The 22,921-nt window shown below is 55.7% G+C and overlaps 4 long non-coding RNA genes across 4 annotated transcripts; 2 read left to right on the top strand and 2 right to left on the bottom strand.

The window, feature by feature from the left end:
• Positions 1-638: 638 nt before the first annotated feature.
• LOC141579204 (uncharacterized) lies at positions 639-4,677 on the top strand. Its single transcript, XR_012510376.1, has 2 exons — positions 639-1,665; positions 2,302-4,677. It is a non-coding gene; the product is annotated as an uncharacterized LOC141579204 (long non-coding RNA).
• A 3-nt stretch (positions 4,678-4,680) lies between these two features.
• LOC141579191 (uncharacterized) lies at positions 4,681-11,290 on the bottom strand. The gene is made up of 2 exons (XR_012510363.1): positions 8,327-11,290; positions 4,681-7,399 (listed from the first exon to the last, which is right to left on the bottom strand). It is a non-coding gene; the product is annotated as an uncharacterized LOC141579191 (long non-coding RNA).
• Positions 11,291-12,774: 1,484 nt separating this feature from the next.
• LOC141579189 (uncharacterized) lies at positions 12,775-16,509 on the top strand. Its single transcript, XR_012510361.1, has 3 exons — positions 12,775-13,497; positions 14,134-15,999; positions 16,323-16,509. It is a non-coding gene; the product is annotated as an uncharacterized LOC141579189 (long non-coding RNA).
• Positions 16,510-16,512: 3 nt separating this feature from the next.
• On the bottom strand, positions 16,513-22,389 carry LOC141579207 (uncharacterized). The gene is made up of 2 exons (XR_012510379.1): positions 20,144-22,389; positions 16,513-19,194 (listed from the first exon to the last, which is right to left on the bottom strand). It is a non-coding gene; the product is annotated as an uncharacterized LOC141579207 (long non-coding RNA).
• Positions 22,390-22,921: the final 532 nt, after the last annotated feature.

The raw sequence follows: 22,921 nt of genomic DNA, 5'->3' as shown, positions 1-22,921 counted from the left end.
GGCAAGCGGCCCATAGGGCAGTGTGTGGAGGTGTTGTCTGAGGAGGGGCTTCCAGGAAGTGGACCCCAGGAAGTGACATCACATCCTTCACAGACCCCAACCGAAATGGAACCTGGTTACCAGGCACCCACATTCTAGTGACGGCTCCAGAGCCAGCGCACTTGGCTGGAGACAGTTGAAGACACAGGATGTTCTCCTCTTGTTTCCCGGTCTCCCGGGGCTTCTCCGCCAGGAAACCCTGGACTGCGAGGTTCTTCGGTGGCTGTAGGCGTCTGTGGAACCCTCCACCCAGACGCCTGTGGCCTATTTTGCGCAGGTCACCTAAGGTAACGCAGGGTGGCCTGGAGAAGGCCAGTGTGGGACCGGCCTCCATTGGGGGCCCTCCCTGGGCAGGCCCGCTTTCCCTCATCTCCATGTCGCTGAAGGGGGACTTGAGAGGAGGTGTCCCCTCTGGGCAGGAATGGCTTGTTGAACACTTGGTAACCTGGTGGTCCTGTCATGGCCGCACCCAAGGACAGGGCTGAGAAGGGGGAAAGAGGACTCCTGAGGGGCATCTTCTCTGTGTCAATGGGAATACAAGGCTCCCACTTTGTCAGCTTTTCTGCCCCTGAAGGAGGTCTGTGCAGACAGTGGTGGATGTGTGTCAGCACTGGAGATTTCTTATGGGTCGGACAACCAGACAGGGTTCTGAGGCTGCTGCCTGGCCTGTGGGCACTGTATTTACAGGACTCAACACACGGGACGGGACAGGACCTGGTCCATGGAGAACCCCGCGCCACCTCCCTGCAGGAGGCGCAGGTGCCCCACGACAGCAGCAGAGCCCAGGACGCGCTGAGGGTGAGTGCGAGCGAGGAGACTCCACACCCAGGAAGCCCCGGGCCCCACTGCTGCCCCGCTTCTCCCCTGGGCTGCCTCTTAAGAGAGCTGCTGGCAAAGGGATCTGATGCCCCATCTCCCCCATCTGCCGTCACATCCCAGGCCCTGCCTTAGCCAGATGCAAAGTTAGTGCCCACGTATGAGTCCGAATCTCAGAAAGAGACTTGGACAGAACTTCAGTATATGTACAGTCAAGGGTGTTTCTGCATTTTTCTACACGCTGTCCTGTTTCTTCTGCATCCCCACGTGTCCACATTAAACTGAAGATCCTGAGCCCACCCACCCCAGGCTCAGCCGCTGTGTTCTCATCCCTAGAATGGGATGTGTGACAGCAGTCACGGGGATGAAGTGGTGCATGCAGGGAGGGGCCGGCACTGCGGTGCTGACGCAGGGATCTGAGGCACTGATGCATTTCATCATCGCCCTTCGCCCCTTGTACTGGTGATGCCGAGAACCTTGGATCTGCTCAGGGCTCCCCTGTTCCACCTCAGTCACAAGAGCTTGAGGCTTGAGGATTCGGTCTAATCTCCAGCCCCAAGTGCCTGGGGGTCCCCGGTGCTGCCTCTGATTCACATCTCTCCTCTTTCCACCCCAGGGGGGAGCTGGACCATCAGGGAGCAGGGATGAAGCCTACGGGGCTTGGAGCCTCCAGCGACACAGGCTGGAGAAGCTGGTGGCAAAGCTGGTGCCTGCCGTCCTGGGTGGCCACCCCTCCTATGTGAACACATTTCTGGGCAATTATCGAACTTTTGCCACCGCCCAGCAGGTGCTGGACCATCTGTTCCGGAGGTGAGCACTCTGTCTTCATGGGACATTGGGGACCTGGCCACCTACCAGCAGTGCCATGAGGCATTGTTCCTCTACCTCCCTAAGCCTCAGTTTCCCCCCTGCACACTGGGGTCAAGAGAGGATCAGGCCCTAGGAGGGTAGGATCAGAGGGAGACCTTCACGGAAGGTGCTCTCTGGGGACCTGGCTCACGGCAAGAGCAGCTGGCGGGGCTGTGGTTGTGCGAATTTGTCATTGTCCTCCTGCCCAAGAGCTAGCGTCTGCCTCCTGTGTCACTGGGACTTTGGCCTTGGGTGGAACTGTTTTCCCATTTCAAAGGGGATCTGTGACGCCATTAGCTGTCCCTGTCCTGGGAGAGTGAGAGCAGGGATCCCTGGGAGGGACAAGTGGGGTCCCAGGCCCACTCAGATGTGCGCTGTGGGGCCGGGTGGGCTCACTCACTCATTCCCCCAATGTATAGGAAGGGCCCCCAGGGACAGGGGCTTTTCTAGGAACAACCATCATTTAATGCATCGAGCAGACATCAGCCCTGCCCTCCAGGGCTTCCATTCTCTCGGGTGTCACACTGTCACACTAGACAGCACATCCAGCTCGTGTGCTCGGGACAGTCCATGTGATGCCTTCCTGCTCTCCTCTAGATACGGATGCATCCTCCCTTTTACTGAGGAGGACGGGGGACCCCTGCACCAGCTGAAACAGTGAGTCTTTTGGATTGAAGCGGGAAGGACTCCTTCCCCAAATAGTGTGTGAAGCTCTGGGCTCTCTGGTTGGTCCAAGGTGGGTGGAATCCAGGATCCCACATATCCAGTGAGTCTGGTTTGAGAGCAAAAGTCCTAGGGCTTCCCCTGGCAAAGAGGAGACGAGACCCAGAGAGCTGTGGATGGGACTGTGGTGCTGTGAGGGGCAGCTGGGAGGTCAGAAGACAGAGTCAACCCTGAAGAAAACCCACAACCATCCCCTACACATCCCACCCCTGCCCACACGCCCTATGGGAGACACAGAACGCAAGGGGTGGAGAGCATCCTGCCCACCATCTAGTGGAGCCTCAATGGTGGGGACTCAGCTGGTGCTCAGGGGACCCAGTGAGCCTCAGGGGACAGCTGAGCCCATCCTGATGATGCTGAGTGGCAGGGGCAGAAGGAGACCCAGGCAGGGTCCCTGGAGGATTCTGCAGCCAGCAGGTGCAGGAGCTAAAGTCTGTGGAGTTAGGAGGCCCGTGGGCAGCCTGGATGGCCGACACAGCCTGTCTGTTCCCTCCTGGCTCAGGCACTGATAGAGCAGCTCCCGTGTCCCTTAGAGGGCAGTGCCCAGAGCGCACAGCCTGCCTGTCCTCACAGATGTGCCATCCAGTGGGGAGGGGCAGGGAGAGGGACATAGCAGTGTGACAGTTGTCCCTGAAGCGGTGGACAGGTGGTCACGCCATTGAGCCAGGGCTGTCCCTTCAGAAGGCTGGTAGCAGCCCCTCCTCTGTGTCCAAGCCCGCCTCTGCCCACACTGCCAGCTGAGATGGGACATGGAGCAGAGCCGGCCTCTGGATGGGCAGGAGCCAAAGGCAAAAAGGCCCAGGACCCCGCAGGGCTACCCTGGGAGCCCAGCATGGTAGGAAAGGCCAAGCCTCTGACCCTGGTGTCCCCCTGACTACCCCCAGGGCCATGTCCTCCATCCTGGGCACCTGGCTGTTCCAGTACCCAGACGATTTCCACCAGCCTCCAGAATTCCCATGCCTTAAGACCATTGTCGCTTACGTAGAGCTCAGCATGCCTGGCTCCGACCTGGAGCAGCAGGCCCACCTCCTCCTGGCACAGCTGGAGCAACTGGAGCTCCCAGAGGCAGACAGTGATGGTGAGCAGGATGCAGGGTGGGGGATCTGGTGGGTGGGGAGGGGAAGGCACTGGACCCCACAGAGCAGAGTCTGGGAAGACTCCCTGGGGGTGGAGTCAGGGAGTGAGAGTTGACTGAGTAGCAGTGAGGGCTCCCCTGGCTTTGGGAGACACGTGGGAAAGCAGTCCTATTGATGAGAGTTTCCCTTCTTGGAGCTACAGCACCAGCTCCAGAACCCGCTGGGGAAGCCCCTCTGGATGGAGAGCCAGCTCCAGCTCTCCTGCCTGCAACAGCACCAGAGCCAGAGCAGAGGGACGCGCTGTAAGTATCAGTCAGGCTCTGCTGCCTCCCGTCGCCTTCAGGCCCGGGACGCCCACTGTTCTTGAGGTGTCTGTGATTTACAATTCCGGATTACTCTTAGAGGTGATAACATATTCCTTGCGGCCTGTTGTGTTTGTGTTTTATTGTTAATAGAAACATCAAAGTGCCCTACATGTCTTTGTTTGGATACACTCACTTCTCTGTACCAGGCACACCGGGTGGGGATGTGGACAAGTGAACCCAGCATGTTCCCAATCTCTCCCTGCAGGTCCTGTGAGGCAGCGGCCTCCTCTCCCTTGTCTGCTGTGGACCCAGGGCCCAGCTCAGGGCCTCCATCAACACTCCCTGAGACCCCACCCTTGGTAAGTGGCCGGTCATGTCATGATCAAGACAAGGACATAGAAGGCAACCCCGAATTTTGATCTTAGAGGATTTGTTTTTTTCCAGCAGTGAGACTGATGTTGTGTTTGTGTGAATGTTGCCTGTTTGTCCGACATCCATGGAGCCAGCAGCTCACGTGCCATTCCCATATGGCCACCAGAGGGAGGGGTGTCACTGCTTCTGAGAAACACTGTTCCATTCCAACGTGGTCCTTCCCAATTTAGCCCTCCTCAGAACATGTTTTAGAAAGTGAGGATTTCTTTAAGCTATAGAGCTTTGGTTTTTTCCTTCAATCTCATTTCAGGTCTAATCTCAATACACTGTAATTCACAAAAAGAAGTTGGCCACTGAGTGGAAGTTGTCCCTTGGGATACACAGACATGTGTTAGTCTGTGTCCAGCACCCATCTGTGTCCACCTCTGTCCCTTCCTCTCTCCCTCCAACCGTCTGCGTTTGTAAATATCTATTTAAATAAAAGACTTTGACAATCAGTGCAATGTAGTAGAGATATTTTAATTCATGTTGCCTTGTGTGTGTGTGATGTAGATTTGGGTAGAAAGAGGTCTGCTCACAGGACAGTGGGGTTGTCCCTGAATCCCTAGGAGACAATTGAAGCAGGGCAGTAGGTCTCGGTGAGAGTCACTCACCGGGGAAGTTCTCCTGCTCAGCACAGCCAAGGTGGGTCCGCATCGACTTCTATCCCCAGAGCACTGAGTCTGCTTTCGCCTGGGGCGCTTTGCTACAATCCTGTGTATCCTAAAGTGTCAGAAGAAAGAACAGTGATGATAAGAACTGTGGGAGAGGGACAGGTTTTGATTTCAATTACCTGCTCCTCTACCTACAACGGCTTTCCCTGGATTGTAGTATAACGAACGCTCAGCCACCTGGGAGCAGAGTCTATGCCTGGTTTTGAGCATATTACAGATCTCCAGCCCAGCACTTGGCCAAGAAGATGTACACGTATTGCTGAGTGAATACAGTTGGGAGGGAAGATAGGACAGGTTCGGGAATATATTTGAAATGGGGCCACTCCTGGAGCTTTCCTGACAGGAGGTCATCATACATAGGCACCTTCCTCACCTGCCAGGCCGTTTACTCCTGAAGGCCTTCCCACAGAGCCCCTCAGCCAGGACCCACATGATCCCAGGGCTCTCCCACATCACATCTCACCATCTGCTCTCACTTCCGTTCTCATTTTGGCCCCCTTGACTCTCCTGCTGTGTGGCTCTCCACTCTAGGACTCAGGGGACACCTCTGACTCCCTCAGGGATCCAAAGTCAGAATATTAGATCCTACAGACCTGTAGTTTCACTATGGGACTGAATTTAGGAATCAGTCACCACGTGGAGAAATACCGCTCTGCATGACTGTCATAATGGGGGGGTTTCCTTGAACAATCTATGTTAAATTCGATGGCATAAAGGAAGCATGTTTTTCTTGCAATGAGCATCCCTACTAAATGGAGCCATTTCTCTGATGAGGCTCTAAAAGACCTGACGCACAGCATGAGGAACAGTTTGAAGTGATATTGTGCTATAACGCAGTATATAATGCTGTGATACTTCTAAAAATTGTTATTATCCAGTTGGGCTAGAGTTATTGAAAAAAAAACATTGTGTGTATATGACCCTTTAAATTTCTCATGTTTCCATGAAATTCAGAAGATGGTGGTGAATTCATCCATTTCCTTCTCGGCATTCATTGGGATGATCCTGTTTTTTCTCCTCACACTGTTAATGGAATGGAGTACATACTCATGCATTTTTCTAGGGTGAAGCCACCCTGCATTCCAGGAATCTTTCCCACTTGTTCATGGTGCACAATTCTTCTTACACAGATGGATATGAGTGACTAGTATATAGGTATTTTTCTGCCCTTTCTACCTCAGCTCAGGCTTCCTGAGCCCTGGTAGGGTGGCCGGTGATGGCCAGGACACAACACCGAACCACAGAGGTTTTTGCCTTCTCATTACTCATGATAATCGTTCTTACTAACCCCCGATGCTTGATTTACACAGTCATGACTGTCAGACAGACCTGCACTCACCCATTTCCCCACCTCGTGTCTCACTCTCCACTCGTTCCTTCTGGGATTCGTTCATTTCTTCCTTCAATCCAACCGTCCTCACTCTCAGTGACAGCCTGACAGCGGCAAACTCTCTGAGTCTCTTGGATCTGAACACAATGTTATTTTGCTTTTACTCCTGAGTCATGGCTTAGAAGGAAAAACATATGGACATTCCTGTGATGGGTCCCTTCGCATCTGAGATGTCTTTCTGAAGTCTTGAAGTCAGTGGCAGCCTGGCCTCGCACAAAGTGGGCTCACTTGGACCACTGGGCCCTGGCTGGGCTGAGAAGCATCCGTGCAGATGGGGCACTGCCCTTGGAGGAGCATCAGCAGGGCCCTCGCGGGTCAGGAGGCAGGGGAGGGGAAAAAGTGGGCAAGAGCCTCTCCTGTGGTTTCCCTGGCGAGCAACAGGGAGGCAGGACTAGCAGGTGGGAGGAATCAGCATCTCTGGGTGGAGGGGCTGCCCCTACTTGTCTGTCCCCGCCCTGGGTGTGCTCACTGGCATCTTCCACTGTCTCTAGGAACTGACTAGCCCTGGGAGGGGCAGCCCCTCCAGGGTCAGTGGGACCCAGATGTCAAAGTGTCAGAAAACAGACAATAAAAAACGGCTAGCATACATGTCCAAACCACAGGCCTCTGTTTCCGCATGCGTGGAGGGCGGGATTGGTCCCAGTGGCCCTCCAAGGTCCAGCCCTGCACTCTCAGAGTCCAGCCAGCCGCCAGGACCTCCCCGAATTCAGGTCCTAACCGTCTAGGGTCAGCAAAGCAGCCATGCCTCTACCCAGCCCTGCAGATCAGGCATTTCAAGGCCTGTGGGTCGCCTGGGGCTTCTGTGGCACAGGAGAACAGGCAGTGGTGGGGCTGCTGGCTCAGCCTCCAGGTTGGACTTCACAAATGGAACAGGGGGCTCTGGGCTGGAATAATCCAGGCTTGTTCGCCAAGGGGAAGGACGGGGGTAACCGAGTCAGAGCACAGACTGCCAGTGCCTCGAGAACCATGCTGAGGCCCGGGGGCGAGGGGGTCGGCAACTGGGAGCGCGCATCCTGCTGGGATCCTGTGAGATGGTGGCTGGGTGATTAATGCTGAAGCTCACACTGCCCAGAAGGCTTCTGGAAATAAACACGCTCTCATAAACACAGGAACATCCTGAGAAGACAGTCAGACAAGGCTGGGAGACAAATGCGGGGCACGCGGCCCACCGCCCATCAGAAAGCACCCCTCACACCCACTCCCCTTGTCACCACGGCTGCCTGGCCTGTCAGTGGTGATAGTGAGTGGCCTGCTTTCCTGACCGCTTGGCCAGTGGCCAAAAGTCAGGGCTGAAGTTGGCACTTGTTCACCAGTGCTGTCCAGGGGACAGCAGGTGCCACAGAAGGATCTGTGGGGCCTCCTTGTGTCTGGCCAGAGGGACAAGATCTGCAGATGGGTGTGGGGGTGCTGATCCTGCACCCGGGAAGTACACTGGCTAACTGGCCATCCTTTCCTGGAATCCCTGAGAACCAGCAAGACGGGGACCTTGACATTTGGGGCAGGACTGAGCCACCCCATGTCTGTTCTGAGTCTTGTCTTTCTGCCTGTCCTCCTGACAAGGTGGCGCTCTGAGTATTTTCATCTGGAGACAGGAAGACAGAGGCCCACAGGGGCAAAGTGACCTGCCCAAGGCCACACAGCCACAGCCAGGAGGGGCGCAGACTCCAAGTCCAGCCCCTTCCCACTGGGACATGGCCTGTAGCTGCAGAAGGCCCCAGCTGCAGCCCACAGAGGGTTCTCGGGAGTCCTTCTGACTCCAGAACCAGGGAGAGCAGGAGAGCCCCAGGCCCCACATCTGCAAACGATAGCTACTGATAAAAAAAAAAAAAAAAAAAAAAAAAAAAAAAAAAAAAATTGGCACGTCCAGAGCAGCCCAGGGCCAGAGTATAGTTCTTGAAGGCAGAAGGTGAGTCAGCTGGTCTCCTTCTTGCCAGGGTGGGTGGGATCCTGGTCCTCAGCCCCTGCCACAGCACTGGTGGATTTGGGGGACCCCGCAGCCTCTAAAACAAGCTCCTGGACCCCCTTGCCAGCCACTTGGCATACCTTCTCCCTTCTGACTGCCAGGATTTCTTCAATATTCCTCTTCCCATCCAGGTCCGAGAACCAACCCAGGTTGTCCGGGGTGGTGTGGTGGGTCTGGCAGCCAGGACAGGTCACAATGACCACACCCTGGTGATAGGCAAGCTTGGAGATATGCTTGGAGTACCCAGTCCCACAGACATCGCAGGTGAAGACTAGCTGGTAGTGCGCGGGCACAGGTCCCTTGTCGGAGCTGGAGGGCCGCCAGCCCCAGCCCCAGCCCCAGGCCCGCCTTCTCCCTGCGGCCTCCAGGCAGGCACCGAGCCCCCAGCAGCCACCTCAGGCCAAGCCTCCGGGAGTCGCGCGCCTCTCAACAGTCTCGGCAGGCGGCTCAGCGCTGTCCACAGCAGCCCGCCCGCAGGCCCCAGCCGCCACGATCTGCGCAGCGGAGACCGAACCCCGCCCCGGCTCTCCCCGCGCCACGGCTCTCCCGCACGGCAGAGGCCGCCTCCGGACCAGACTGTCCAGCCACAGCCGAGATCGCCCCCCGCCCCATGCCCCGGCTTTCCCGGCGCGGCCGAGAACGACCCCCGCACCAGATCTCCCCGAGCGGCCAAGGGCGCCCCCCTCCCAGGCTGTCTCGCCACAGCCGAGATCGCCCCGCCCCACAAGCCCCGGCTTTCCGGCGAGGCCGAGAACGACCCCCGCCCAGGCTCTCCCCGCCTCGGTCCTCCCCGCCCCAGATCTCCCCGCCCGGCTGAGGCTGCCCACTGCCCAGGCTCTCCCCGCGCAGCAGACGCCGCCCCCCGCCCCAGCTCACCCCGCACAGCCGAGACCGCCCCAACCGGGCTCTCCGCTCCTGGCCCAGCCCTTCCCCTGCCCCTGCTCCGCAGATTTCTCCCCTCCTGTTCTGGCCCTCCCCGCACAGCCCATACCGCCCCTGCCCCCTGCCCCAAGCTCTGTGCGGGAAGCCCGGGCCACGCCTTCGACATCTTGGAAGCAGGCTTCCCTAGGCTGTTGCTTTAAAGATGATTTTGAAGGGAAAAAAAGGAACAGAAAAGAACATAAATACAAAACAGAAACAGACTCATACAAATAGAAAACAAACTTGTGGTTGCCAAGCGGGAGGGGCGTGGGACGGGACAGACCGGGAGTTCGAAATGTGCACACACTGACAGGCAGATGCAGAATAGATGAACAAGATTATACTGTATAGCACAGGGAAATACATACAAGATCTTGTGGTAGCTCACAGCCAAAGACATTGTTCCAATGAACATGGGTATGTTCATGTATCCCTGAAAAATTGTGCTCTACATGGGAAATTGACAAAATTATAAAGAAAGATTCATTAATTGCCCAAATACCTGTCTATATAAATCAACCTTTTTAAATAAAATACCAAAAAGTGCAGGGGGGAGAAAAAGCTGCGGGTTATTTCCATAGCATCCTGGTGTGTTTGACGACGTGGAGTGACCCTATTCGTTCCTTCAGCGAGCATTCGTTGAACGCCTCCTATGTGCCTGATACTGTGCCTGGTGCCCAGGAAATACTCCCTGTCCTGAAAAAGCGTACAGTCGGACATGGAAATGAGCAGCTACAGCAGCGTATGAGCGGTTCTGTCATACTCACCCGGGCCCCGCTAGTTCAGACATGATCACAATTTGGGGAAGGACTGAGATAAGGACTGTATTCGTGGTAGTGTAGAAAGCATGTCGTCTAAGCAAACTGAAAGACAGAGCAATAAGCATTCCTCCACCTAAAAGTACAAATGGCTTCAAGGGCCCTAAGAGCATCCATTGACATGCTACAGCAGTGAAGGCAGAATCCGCTTTAAGGAGCAGAGAACAGAGAAAGCACTCACCTTACAAGGGCAAACCTCTGACTGCCCTGTTGCCATCCCAGTTGAGGGAGTGGGACCTATAGGAAGGAAAAGTGACCTGAAAGTAAAAAGGTAAGTGGTAATACGATAAGGCTGAGAAAGGGCCAAATGAGCAGCCGTGGCAATGACACAGTGGCTTCAGCGATTCAGTGGCGTGTGAGCTGCCTGAACGTGTAACCCCCAATATCTCAGTGGCTTAATACAATCCCGGGCTTTTCTTCCCTTGCGTAACGTCCAAGATGGGTTTATCTTCCTTGGTGGGTAGCTCTTCTCCTAGCCAGAGTTCGGGGATCCAGGTTCTTTTTATCCGCTGAATCGATCATCTTCGACATATGGCTTCTCAGGTCTCAAGGACGTGAAGGAGGACGTGAAGGGGAACGTGTGGGAGATCTTTATGGGCTGTGCTGAAGTTCACATGCCACCGTTAGACCTCAACAGCTGAGCGCGCCCGACTGCCAGGGAGGCCGGGAAATGGAGTCCAGCCGCATCTGTGCCCACGAACAGGAGGCAGTGACCCTGGTAAGCAGCTAGGCCAGAGCGCCACACGGAGCTAGAGGTAGAGGCCAGCTCCCTGTGGGTGGGCACCCTCTCTCGGCCTCACCTTGCTATCTCTGATGCCGAGTTGAGGATCTCGGGCCCCCAGGTCATGAGGTCCCTACTGTCATTTGCTCCGTGCCATGCTGCCCGTGGCCTTGCTCTCTCTCACGTCCCCAGTGTATTCCATCAGAGCAGTTATTACTTCCTGATTACATCCTTCCTTGTCATTCAGTTTACCCGCTGGCCTTCCTCCTACGTGGACGGAAGCTCCATGAAGGCAAGGAAGCAGCCAACGAGATGGTCACGTCACTCTAGTGATGTCAGCCTCCATCTGCCCATCTGTCCCTGGGTCTCTGCATATCCAGCTGGAGAAGTTCAGCGTGCCAGACTGTGTAATCAGAGAAGTGGACAGTTTTCCTGCTCCCAGGACTGTGCTACTGAGTGTGCACAGTGGACACAGGCTGTCTATAATCCCAGTTCCAGCCCTGCTACCTGCATGGCCTTGACTCACGAGCTCTAAACTTCCAGCAAGGGCCTCAGAATTTCTCATTCCATTTGCTTTAGAGAACTGAAACCCTCAGACCTCAGGATGCTATTGCCCATTTCTCCTGTGCGGGGACAGTTTCCTACTGGCGACACAGAGTGTGAGCACTGGTTTAGGCACACAAACACACACACACACACACACACACATACCAACAAAGACACACACATAGACACCCGTGTACAATGACATTGAATAAGAATTATCGCGTCACATCCTAAGAGGAACAGCCATGGAGGAGGAAGTCAGAGGAAGATAACTTGGGTCGCAGGCAACACCTCCAGGTGACATCACTCTCCAATTTTTTAGGCCTTATTCCACTTGCACCTCAGGACGTCCCTAGAAGTACTTGCTAGAATCATTCCCACTGTGCAGCTGGGGAGACACACGGGCCTGGACACACACCAGGACTTCCCCAGGATGGAGAACAGGTAAGTATGAGGGGTGGAGTCTGGAAGCCAGGGCGTCTCCTCAAAGCTGCATGCAGACCCTCCCCGGCAGCTCTAGAGACGGCGGGGCTGCTATAACTGTGCAAGATGCGGGTTCGCGTGGAGAAGGGCGTGAGCAGGCAAGCGGCCCATAGGGCAGTGTGTGGAGGTGTTGTCTGAGGAGGGGCTTCCAGGAAGTGGACCCCAGGAAGTGACATCACATCCTTCACAGACCCCAACCGAAATGGAACCTGGTTACCAGGCACCCACATTCTAGTGACGGCTCCAGAGCCAGCGCACTTGGCTGGAGACAGTTGAAGACACAGGATGTTCTCCTCTTGTTTCCCGGTCTCCCGGGGCTTCTCCGCCAGGAAACCCTGGACTGCGAGGTTCTTCGGTGGCTGTAGGCGTCTGTGGAACCCTCCACCCAGACGCCTGTGGCCTATTTTGCGCAGGTCACCTAAGGTAACGCAGGGTGGCCTGGAGAAGGCCAGTGTGGGACCGGCCTCCATTGGGGGCCCTCCCTGGGCAGGCCCGCTTTCCCTCATCTCCATGTCGCTGAAGGGGGACTTGAGAGGAGGTGTCCCCTCTGGGCAGGAATGGCTTGTTGAACACTTGGTAACCTGGTGGTCCTGTCATGGCCGCACCCAAGGACAGGGCTGAGAAGGGGGAAAGAGGACTCCTGAGGGGCATCTTCTCTGTGTCAATGGGAATACAAGGCTCCCACTTTGTCAGCTTTTCTGCCCCTGAAGGAGGTCTGTGCAGACAGTGGTGGATGTGTGTCAGCACTGGAGATTTCTTATGGGTCGGACAACCAGACAGGGTTCTGAGGCTGCTGCCTGGCCTCTGGGCACTGTATTTACAGGACTCAACACACGGGATGGGACAGGACCTGGTCCATGGAGAACCCCGCGCCACCTCCCTGCAGGAGGCGCAGGTGCCCCACGACAGCAGCAGAGCCCAGGACGCGCTGAGGGTGAGTGCGAGCGAGGAGACTCCACACCCAGGAAGCCCCGGGCCCCACTGCTGCCCCGCTTCTCCCCTGGGCTGCCTCTTAAGAGAGCTGCTGGCAAAGGGATCTGATGCCCCATCTCCCCCATCTGCCGTCACATCCCAGGCCCTGCCTTAGCCAGATGCAAAGTTAGTGCCCACATATGAGTCCGAATCTCAGAAAGAGACTTGGACAGAACTTCAGTATATGTACAGTCAAGGGTGTTTCTGCATTTTTCTACACGCTGTCCTGTTTCTTCTGCATCCCCACGTGTCCACATTAAACTGAAGATCCTGAGCCCACCCACCCCAGGCTCAGCCGCTGTGTTCTCATCCCTAGAATGGGATGTGTGACAGCAGTCACGGGGATGAAGTGGTGCATGCAGGGAGGGGCCGGCACTGCGGTGCTGACGCAGGGATCTGAGGCACTGATGCATTTCATCATCGCCCTTCGCCCCTTGTACTGGTGATGCCGAGAACCTTGGATCTGCTCAGGGCTCCCCTGTTCCACCTCAGTCACAAGAGCTTGAGGCTTGAGGATTCGGTCTAATCTCCAGCCCCAAGTGCCTGGGGGTCCCCGGTGCTGCCTCTGATTCACATCTCTCCTCTTTCCACCCCAGGGGGGAGCTGGACCATCAGGGAGCAGGGATGAAGCCTACGGGGCTTGGAGCCTCCAGCGACACAGGCTGGAGAAGCTGGTGGCAAAGCTGGTGCCTGCCGTCCTGGGTGGCCACCCCTCCTATGTGAACACATTTCTGGGCAATTATCGAACTTTTGCCACCGCCCAGCAGGTGCTGGACCATCTGTTCCGGAGGTGAGCACTCTGTCTTCATGGGACATTGGGGACCTGGCCACCTACCAGCAGTGCCATGAGGCATTGTTCCTCTACCTCCCTAAGCCTCAGTTTCCCCCCTGCACACTGGGGTCAAGAGAGGATCAGGCCCTAGGAGGGTAGGATCAGAGGGAGACCTTCACGGAAGGTGCTCTCTGGGGACCTGGCTCACGGCAAGAGCAGCTGGCGGGGCTGTGGTTGTGCGAATTTGTCATTGTCCTCCTGCCCAAGAGCTAGCGTCTGCCTCCTGTGTCACTGGGACTTTGGCCTTGGGTGGAACTGTTTTCCCATTTCAAAGGGGATCTGTGACGCCATTAGCTGTCCCTGTCCTGGGAGAGTGAGAGCAGGGATCCCTGGGAGGGACAAGTGGGGTCCCAGGCCCACTCAGATGTGCGCTGTGGGGCCGGGTGGGCTCACTCACTCATTCCCCCAATGTATAGGAAGGGCCCCCAGGGACAGGGGCTTTTCTAGGAACAACCATCATTTAATGCATCGAGCAGACATCAGCCCTGCCCTCCAGGGCTTCCATTCTCTCGGGTGTCACACTGTCACACTAGACAGCACATCCAGCTCGTGTGCTCGGGACAGTCCATGTGATGCCTTCCTGCTCTCCTCTAGATACGGATGCATCCTCCCTTTTACTGAGGAGGACGGGGGACCCCTGCACCAGCTGAAACAGTGAGTCTTTTGGATTGAAGCGGGAAGGACTCCTTCCCCAAATAGTGTGTGAAGCTCTGGGCTCTCTGGTTGGTCCAAGGTGGGTGGAATCCAGGATCCCACATATCCAGTGAGTCTGGTTTGAGAGCAAAAGTCCTAGGGCTTCCCCTGGCAAAGAGGAGACGAGACCCAGAGAGCTGTGGATGGGACTGTGGTGCTGTGAGGGGCAGCTGGGAGGTCAGAAGACAGAGTCAACCCTGAAGAAAACCCACAACCATCCCCTACACATCCCACCCCTGCCCACACGCCCTATGGGAGACACAGAACGCAAGGGGTGGAGAGCATCCTGCCCACCATCTAGTGGAGCCTCAATGGTGGGGACTCAGCTGGTGCTCAGGGGACCCAGTGAGCCTCAGGGGACAGCTGAGCCCATCCTGATGATGCTGAGTGGCAGGGGCAGAAGGAGACCCAGGCAGGGTCCCTGGAGGATTCTGCAGCCAGCAGGTGCAGGAGCTAAAGTCTGTGGAGTTAGGAGGCCCGTGGGCAGCCTGGATGGCCGACACAGCCTGTCTGTTCCCTCCTGGCTCAGGCACTGATAGAGCAGCTCCCGTGTCCCTTAGAGGGCAGTGCCCAGAGCGCACAGCCTGCCTGTCCTCACAGATGTGCCATCCAGTGGGGAGGGGCAGGGAGAGGGACATAGCAGTGTGACAGTTGTCCCTGAAGCGGTGGACAGGTGGTCACGCCATTGAGCCAGGGCTGTCCCTTCAGAAGGCTGGTAGCAGCCCCTCCTCTGTGTCCAAGCCCGCCTCTGCCCACACTGCCAGCTGAGATGGGACATGGAGCAGAGCCGGCCTCTGGATGGGCAGGAGCCAAAGGCAAAAAGGCCCAGGACCCCGCAGGGCTACCCTGGGAGCCCAGCATGGTAGGAAAGGCCAAGCCTCTGACCCTGGTGTCCCCCTGACTACCCCCAGGGCCATGTCCTCCATCCTGGGCACCTGGCTGTTCCAGTACCCAGACGATTTCCACCAGCCTCCAGAATTCCCATGCCTTAAGACCATTGTCGCTTACGTAGAGCTCAGCATGCCTGGCTCCGACCTGGAGCAGCAGGCCCACCTCCTCCTGGCACAGCTGGAGCAACTGGAGCTCCCAGAGGCAGACAGTGATGGTGAGCAGGATGCAGGGTGGGGGATCTGGTGGGTGGGGAGGGGAAGGCACTGGACCCCACAGAGCAGAGTCTGGGAAGACTCCCTGGGGGTGGAGTCAGGGAGTGAGAGTTGACTGAGTAGCAGTGAGGGCTCCCCTGGCTTTGGGAGACACGTGGGAAAGCAGTCCTATTGATGAGAGTTTCCCTTCTTGGAGCTACAGCACCAGCTCCAGAACCCGCTGGGGAAGCCCCTCTGGATGGAGAGCCAGCTCCAGCTCTCCTGCCTGCAACAGCACCAGAGCCAGAGCAGAGGGACGCGCTGTAAGTATCAGTCAGGCTCTGCTGCCTCCCGTCGCCTTCAGGCCCGGGACGCCCACTGTTCTTGAGGTGTCTGTGATTTACAATTCCGGATTACTCTTAGAGGTGATAACATATTCCTTGCGGCCTGTTGTGTTTGTGTTTTATTGTTAATAGAAACATCAAAGTGCCCTACATGTCTTTGTTTGGATACACTCACTTCTCTGTACCAGGCACACCGGGTGGGGATGTGGACAAGTGAACCCAGCATGTTCCCAATCTCTCCCTGCAGGTCCTGTGAGGCAGCGGCCTCCTCTCCCTTGTCTGCTGTGGACCCAGGGCCCAGCTCAGGGCCTCCATCAACACTCCCTGAGACCCCGCCCTTGGTAAGTGGCCGGTCATGTCATGATCAAGACAAGGACATAGAAGGCAACCCCGAATTTTGATCTTAGAGGATTTGTTTTTTTCCAGCAGCGAGACTGATGTTGTGTTTGTGTGAATGTTGCCTGTTTGTCCGACATCCATGGAGCCAGCAGCTCACGTGCCATTCCCATATGGCCACCAGAGGGAGGGGTGTCACTGCTTCTGAGAAACACTGTTCCATTCCAACGTGGTCCTTCCCAATTTAGCCCTCCTCAGAACATGTTTTAGAAAGTGAGGATTTCTTTAAGCTATAGAGCTTTGGTTTTTTCCTTCAATCTCATTTCAGGTCTAATCTCAATACACTGTAATTCACAAAAAGAAGTTGGCCACTGAGTGGAAGTTGTCCCTTGGGATACACAGACATGTGTTAGTCTGTGTCCAGCACCCATCTGTGTCCACCTCTGTCCCTTCCTCTCTCCCTCCAACCGTCTGCGTTTGTAAATATCTATTTAAATAAAAGACTTTGACAATCAGTGCAATGTAGTAGAGATATTTTAATTCATGTTGCCTTGTGTGTGTGTGATGTAGATTTGGGTAGAAAGAGGTCTGCTCACAGGACAGTGGGGTTGTCCCTGAATCCCTAGGAGACAATTGAAGCAGGGCAGTAGGTCTCGGTGAGAGTCACTCACCGGGGAAGTTCTCCTGCTCAGCACAGCCAAGGTGGGTCCGCATCGACTTCTATCCCCAGAGCACTGAGTCTGCTTTCGCCTGGGGCGCTTTGCTACAATCCTGTGTATCCTAAAGTGTCAGAAGAAAGAACAGTGATGATAAGAACTGTGGGAGAGGGACAGGTTTTGATTTCAATTACCTGCTCCTCTACCTACAACGGCTTTCCCTGGATTGTAGTATAACGAACGCTCAGCCACCTGGGAGCAGAGTCTATGCCTGGTTTTGAGCATATTACAGATCTCCAGCCCAGCACTTGGCCAAGAAGATGTACACGTATTGCTGAGTGAATACAGTTGGGAGGGAAGATAGGACAGGTTCGGGAATATATTTGAAATGGGGCCACTCCTGGAGCTTTCCTGACAGGAGGTCATCATACATAGGCACCTTCCTCACCTGCCAGGCCGTTTACTCCTGAAGGCCTTCCCACAGAGCCCCTCAGCCAGGACCCACATGATCCCAGGGCTCTCCCACATCACATCTCACCATCTGCTCTCACTTCCGTTCTCATTTTGGCCCCCTTGACTCTCCTGCTGTGTGGCTCTCCACTCTAGGACTCAGGGGACACCTCTGACTCCCTCAGGGATCCAAAGTCAGAATATTAGATCCTACAGACCTGTAGTTTCACTATGGGACTGAATTTAGGAATCAGTCACCACGTGGAGAAATACCGCTCTGCATGACTGTCATAATGGGGGGGTTTCCTTGAACAATCTATGTTAAATTCGATGGCATAAAGGAAGCATGTTTTTCTTGCAATGAGCATCCCTACTAAATGGAGCCATTTCTCTGATGAGGCTCTAAAAGACCTGACGCACAGCATGAGGAACAGTTTGAAGTGATATTGTGCTATAACGCAGTATATAATGCTGTGATACTTCTAAAAATTGTTATTATCCAGTTGGGCTAGAGTTATTGAAAAAAAAACATTGTGTGTATATGACCCTTTAAATTTCTCATGTTTCCATGAAATTCAGAAGATGGTGGTGAATTCATCCATTTCCTTCTCGGCATTCATTGGGATGATCCTGTTTTTTCTCCTCACACTGTTAATGGAATGGAGTACATACTCATGCATTTTTCTAGGGTGAAGCCACCCTGCATTCCAGGAATCTTTCCCACTTGTTCATGGTGCACAATTCTTCTTACACAGATGGATATGAGTGACTAGTATATAGGTATTTTTCTGCCCTTTCTACCTCAGCTCAGGCTTCCTGAGCCCTGGTAGGGTGGCCGGTGATGGCCAGGACACAACACCGAACCACAGAGGTTTTTGCCTTCTCATTACTCATGATAATCGTTCTTACTAACCCCCGATGCTTGATTTACACAGTCATGACTGTCAGACAGACCTGCACTCACCCATTTCCCCACCTCGTGTCTCACTCTCCACTCGTTCCTTCTGGGATTCGTTCATTTCTTCCTTCAATCCAACCGTCCTCACTCTCAGTGACAGCCTGACAGCGGCAAACTCTCTGAGTCTCTTGGATCTGAACACAATGTTATTTTGCTTTTACTCCTGAGTCATGGCTTAGAAGGAAAAACATATGGACATTCCTGTGATGGGTCCCTTCGCATCTGAGATGTCTTTCTGAAGTCTTGAAGTCAGTGGCAGCCTGGCCTCGCACAAAGTGGGCTCACTTGGACCACTGGGCCCTGGCTGGGCTGAGAAGCATCCGTGCAGATGGGGCACTGCCCTTGGAGGAGCATCAGCAGGGCCCTCGCGGGTCAGGAGGCAGGGGAGGGGAAAAAGTGGGCAAGAGCCTCTCCTGTGGTTTCCCTGGCGAGCAACAGGGAGGCAGGACTAGCAGGTGGGAGGAATCAGCATCTCTGGGTGGAGGGGCTGCCCCTACTTGTCTGTCCCCGCCCTGGGTGTGCTCACTGGCATCTTCCACTGTCTCTAGGAACTGACTAGCCCTGGGAGGGGCAGCCCCTCCAGGGTCAGTGGGACCCAGATGTCAAAGTGTCAGAAAACAGACAATAAAAAACGGCTAGCATACATGTCCAAACCACAGGCCTCTGTTTCCGCATGCGTGGAGGGCGGGATTGGTCCCAGTGGCCCTCCAAGGTCCAGCCCTGCACTCTCAGAGTCCAGCCAGCCGCCAGGACCTCCCCGAATTCAGGTCCTAACCGTCTAGGGTCAGCAAAGCAGCCATGCCTCTACCCAGCCCTGCAGATCAGGCATTTCAAGGCCTGTGGGTCGCCTGGGGCTTCTGTGGCACAGGAGAACAGGCAGTGGTGGGGCTGCTGGCTCAGCCTCCAGGTTGGACATCACAAATGGAACAGGGGGCTCTGGGCTGGAATAATCCAGGCTTGTTCGCCAAGGGGAAGGACGGGGGTAACCGAGTCAGAGCACAGACTGCCAGTGCCTCGAGAACCATGCTGAGGCCCGGGGGCGAGGGGGTCGGCAACTGGGAGCGCGCATCCTGCTGGGATCCTGTGAGATGGTGGCTGGGTGATTAATGCTGAAGCTCACACTGCCCAGAAGGCTTCTGGAAATAAACACGCTCTCATAAACACAGGAACATCCTGAGAAGACAGTCAGACAAGGCTGGGAGACAAATGCGGGGCACGCGGCCCACCGCCCATCAGAAAGCACCCCTCACACCCACTCCCCTTGTCACCACGGCTGCCTGGCCTGTCAGTGGTGATAGTGAGTGGCCTGCTTTCCTGACCGCTTGGCCAGTGGCCAAAAGTCAGGGCTGAAGTTGGCACTTGTTCACCAGTGCTGTCCAGGGGACAGCAGGTGCCACAGAAGGATCTGTGGGGCCTCCTTGTGTCTGGCCAGAGGGACAAGATCTGCAGATGGGTGTGGGGGTGCTGATCCTGCACCCGGGAAGTACACTGGCTAACTGGCCATCCTTTCCTGGAATCCCTGAGAACCAGCAAGACGGGGACCTTGACATTTGGGGCAGGACTGAGCCACCCCATGTCTGTTCTGAGTCTTGTCTTTCTGCCTGTCCTCCTGACAAGGTGGCGCTCTGAGTATTTTCATCTGGAGACAGGAAGACAGAGGCCCACAGGGGCAAAGTGACCTGCCCAAGGCCACACAGCCACAGCCAGGAGGGGCGCAGACTCCAAGTCCAGCCCCTTCCCACTGGGACATGGCCTGTAGCTGCAGAAGGCCCCAGCTGCAGCCCACAGAGGGTTCTCGGGAGTCCTTCTGACTCCAGAACCAGGGAGAGCAGGAGAGCCCCAGGCCCCACATCTGCAAACGATAGCTACTGATAAAAAAAAAAAAAAAAAAAAAAATTGGCACGTCCAGAGCAGCCCAGGGCCAGAGTATAGTTCTTGAAGGCAGAAGGTGAGTCAGCTGGTCTCCTTCTTGCCAGGGTGGGTGGGATCCTGGTCCTCAGCCCCTGCCACAGCACTGGTGGATTTGGGGGACCCCGCAGCCTCTAAAACAAGCTCCTGGACCCCCTTGCCAGCCACTTGGCATACCTTCTCCCTTCTGACTGCCAGGATTTCTTCAATATTCCTCTTCCCATCCAGGTCCGAGAACCAACCCAGGTTGTCCGGGGTGGTGTGGTGGGTCTGGCAGCCAGGACAGGTCACAATGACCACACCCTGGTGATAGGCAAGCTTGGAGATATGCTTGGAGTACCCAGTCCCACAGACATCGCAGGTGAAGACTAGCTGGTAGTGCGCGGGCACAGGTCCCTTGTCGGAGCTGGAGGGCCGCCAGCCCCAGCCCCAGCCCCAGGCCCGCCTTCTCCCTGCGGCCTCCAGGCAGGCACCGAGCCCCCAGCAGCCACCTCAGGCCAAGCCTCCGGGAGTCGCGCGCCTCTCAACAGTCTCGGCAGGCGGCTCAGCGCTGTCCACAGCAGCCCGCCCGCAGGCCCCAGCCGCCACGATCTGCGCAGCGGAGACCGAACCCCGCCCCGGCTCTCCCCGCGCCACGGCTCTCCCGCACGGCAGAGGCCGCCTCCGGACCAGACTGTCCAGCCACAGCCGAGATCGCCCCCCGCCCCATGCCCCGGCTTTCCCGGCGCGGCCGAGAACGACCCCCGCACCAGATCTCCCCGAGCGGCCAAGGGCGCCCCCCTCCCAGGCTGTCTCGCCACAGCCGAGATCGCCCCGCCCCACAAGCCCCGGCTTTCCGGCGAGGCCGAGAACGACCCCCGCCCAGGCTCTCCCCGCCTCGGTCCTCCCCGCCCCAGATCTCCCCGCCCGGCTGAGGCTGCCCACTGCCCAGGCTCTCCCCGCGCAGCAGACGCCGCCCCCCGCCCCAGCTCACCCCGCACAGCCGAGACCGCCCCAACCGGGCTCTCCGCTCCTGGCCCAGCCCTTCCCCTGCCCCTGCTCCGCAGATTTCTCCCCTCCTGTTCTGGCCCTCCCCGCACAGCCCATACCGCCCCTGCCCCCTGCCCCAAGCTCTGTGCGGGAAGCCCGGGCCACGCCTTCGACATCTTGGAAGCAGGCTTCCCTAGGCTGTTGCTTTAAAGATGATTTTGAAGGGAAAAAAAGGAACAGAAAAGAACATAAATACAAAACAGAAACAGACTCATACAAATAGAAAACAAACTTGTGGTTGCCAAGCGGGAGGGGCGTGGGACGGGACAGACCGGGAGTTCGAAATGTGCACACACTGACAGGCAGATGCAGAATAGATGAACAAGATTATACTGTATAGCACAGGGAAATACATACAAGATCTTGTGGTAGCTCACAGCCAAAGACATTGTTCCAATGAACATGGGTATGTTCATGTATCCCTGAAAAATTGTGCTCTACATGGGAAATTGACAAAATTATAAAGAAAGATTCATTAATTGCCCAAATACCTGTCTATATAAATCAACCTTTTTAAATAAAATACCAAAAAGTGCAGGGGGGAGAAAAAGCTGCGGGTTATTTCCATAGCATCCTGGTGTGTTTGACGACGTGGAGTGACCCTATTCGTTCCTTCAGCGAGCATTCGTTGAACGCCTCCTATGTGCCTGATACTGTGCCTGGTGCCCAGGAAATACTCCCTGTCCTGAAAAAGCGTACAGTCGGACATGGAAATGAGCAGCTACAGCAGCGTATGAGCGGTTCTGTCATACTCACCCGGGCCCCGCTAGTTCAGACATGATCACAATTTGGGGAAGGACTGAGATAAGGACTGTATTCGTGGTAGTGTAGAAAGCATGTCGTCTAAGCAAACTGAAAGACAGAGCAATAAGCATTCCTCCACCTAAAAGTACAAATGGCTTCAAGGGCCCTAAGAGCATCCATTGACATGCTACAGCAGTGAAGGCAGAATCCGCTTTAAGGAGCAGAGAACAGAGAAAGCACTCACCTTACAAGGGCAAACCTCTGACTGCCCTGTTGCCATCCCAGTTGAGGGAGTGGGACCTATAGGAAGGAAAAGTGACCTGAAAGTAAAAAGGTAAGTGGTAATACGATAAGGCTGAGAAAGGGCCAAATGAGCAGCCGTGGCAATGACACAGTGGCTTCAGCGATTCAGTGGCGTGTGAGCTGCCTGAACGTGTAACCCCCAATATCTCAGTGGCTTAATACAATCCCGGGCTTTTCTTCCCTTGCGTAACGTCCAAGATGGGTTTATCTTCCTTGGTGGGTAGCTCTTCTCCTAGCCAGAGTTCGGGGATCCAGGTTCTTTTTATCCGCTGAATCGATCATCTTCGACATATGGCTTCTCAGGTCTCAAGGACGTGAAGGAGGACGTGAAGGGGAACGTGTGGGAGATCTTTATGGGCTGTGCTGAAGTTCACATTCCCTGTGGGTGGGCACCCTCTCTCGGCCTCACCTTGCTATCTCTGATGCCGAGTTGAGGATCTCGGGCCCCCAGGTCATGAGGTCCCTACTGTCATTTGCTCCGTGCCATGCTGCCCGTGGCCTTGCTCTCTCTCACGTCCCCAGTGTATTCCATCAGAGCAGTTATTACTTCCTGATTACATCCTTCCTTGTCATTCAGTTTACCCGCTGGCCTTCCTCCTACGTGGACGGAAGCTCCATGAAGGCAAGGAAGCAGCCAACGAGATGGTCACGTCACTCTAGTGATGTCAGCCTCCATCTGCCCATCTGTCCCTGGGTCTCTGCATATCCAGCTGGAGAAGTTCAGCGTGCCAGACTGTGTAATCAGAGAAGTGGACAGTTTTCCTGCTCCCAGGACTGTGCTACTGAGTGTGCACAGTGGACACAGGCTGTCTATAATCCCAGTTCCAGCCCTGCTACCTGCATGGCCTTGACTCACGAGCTCTAAACTTCCAGCAAGGG

The sequence above is a fragment of the Camelus bactrianus genome, chromosome 11 (assembly GCF_048773025.1).
Source record: "Camelus bactrianus isolate YW-2024 breed Bactrian camel chromosome 11, ASM4877302v1, whole genome shotgun sequence".
In the NCBI taxonomy this organism is placed as follows: Eukaryota; Metazoa; Chordata; class Mammalia; order Artiodactyla; family Camelidae; genus Camelus; species Camelus bactrianus.
This window is presented reverse-complemented; position numbering and strand designations above follow the sequence as displayed.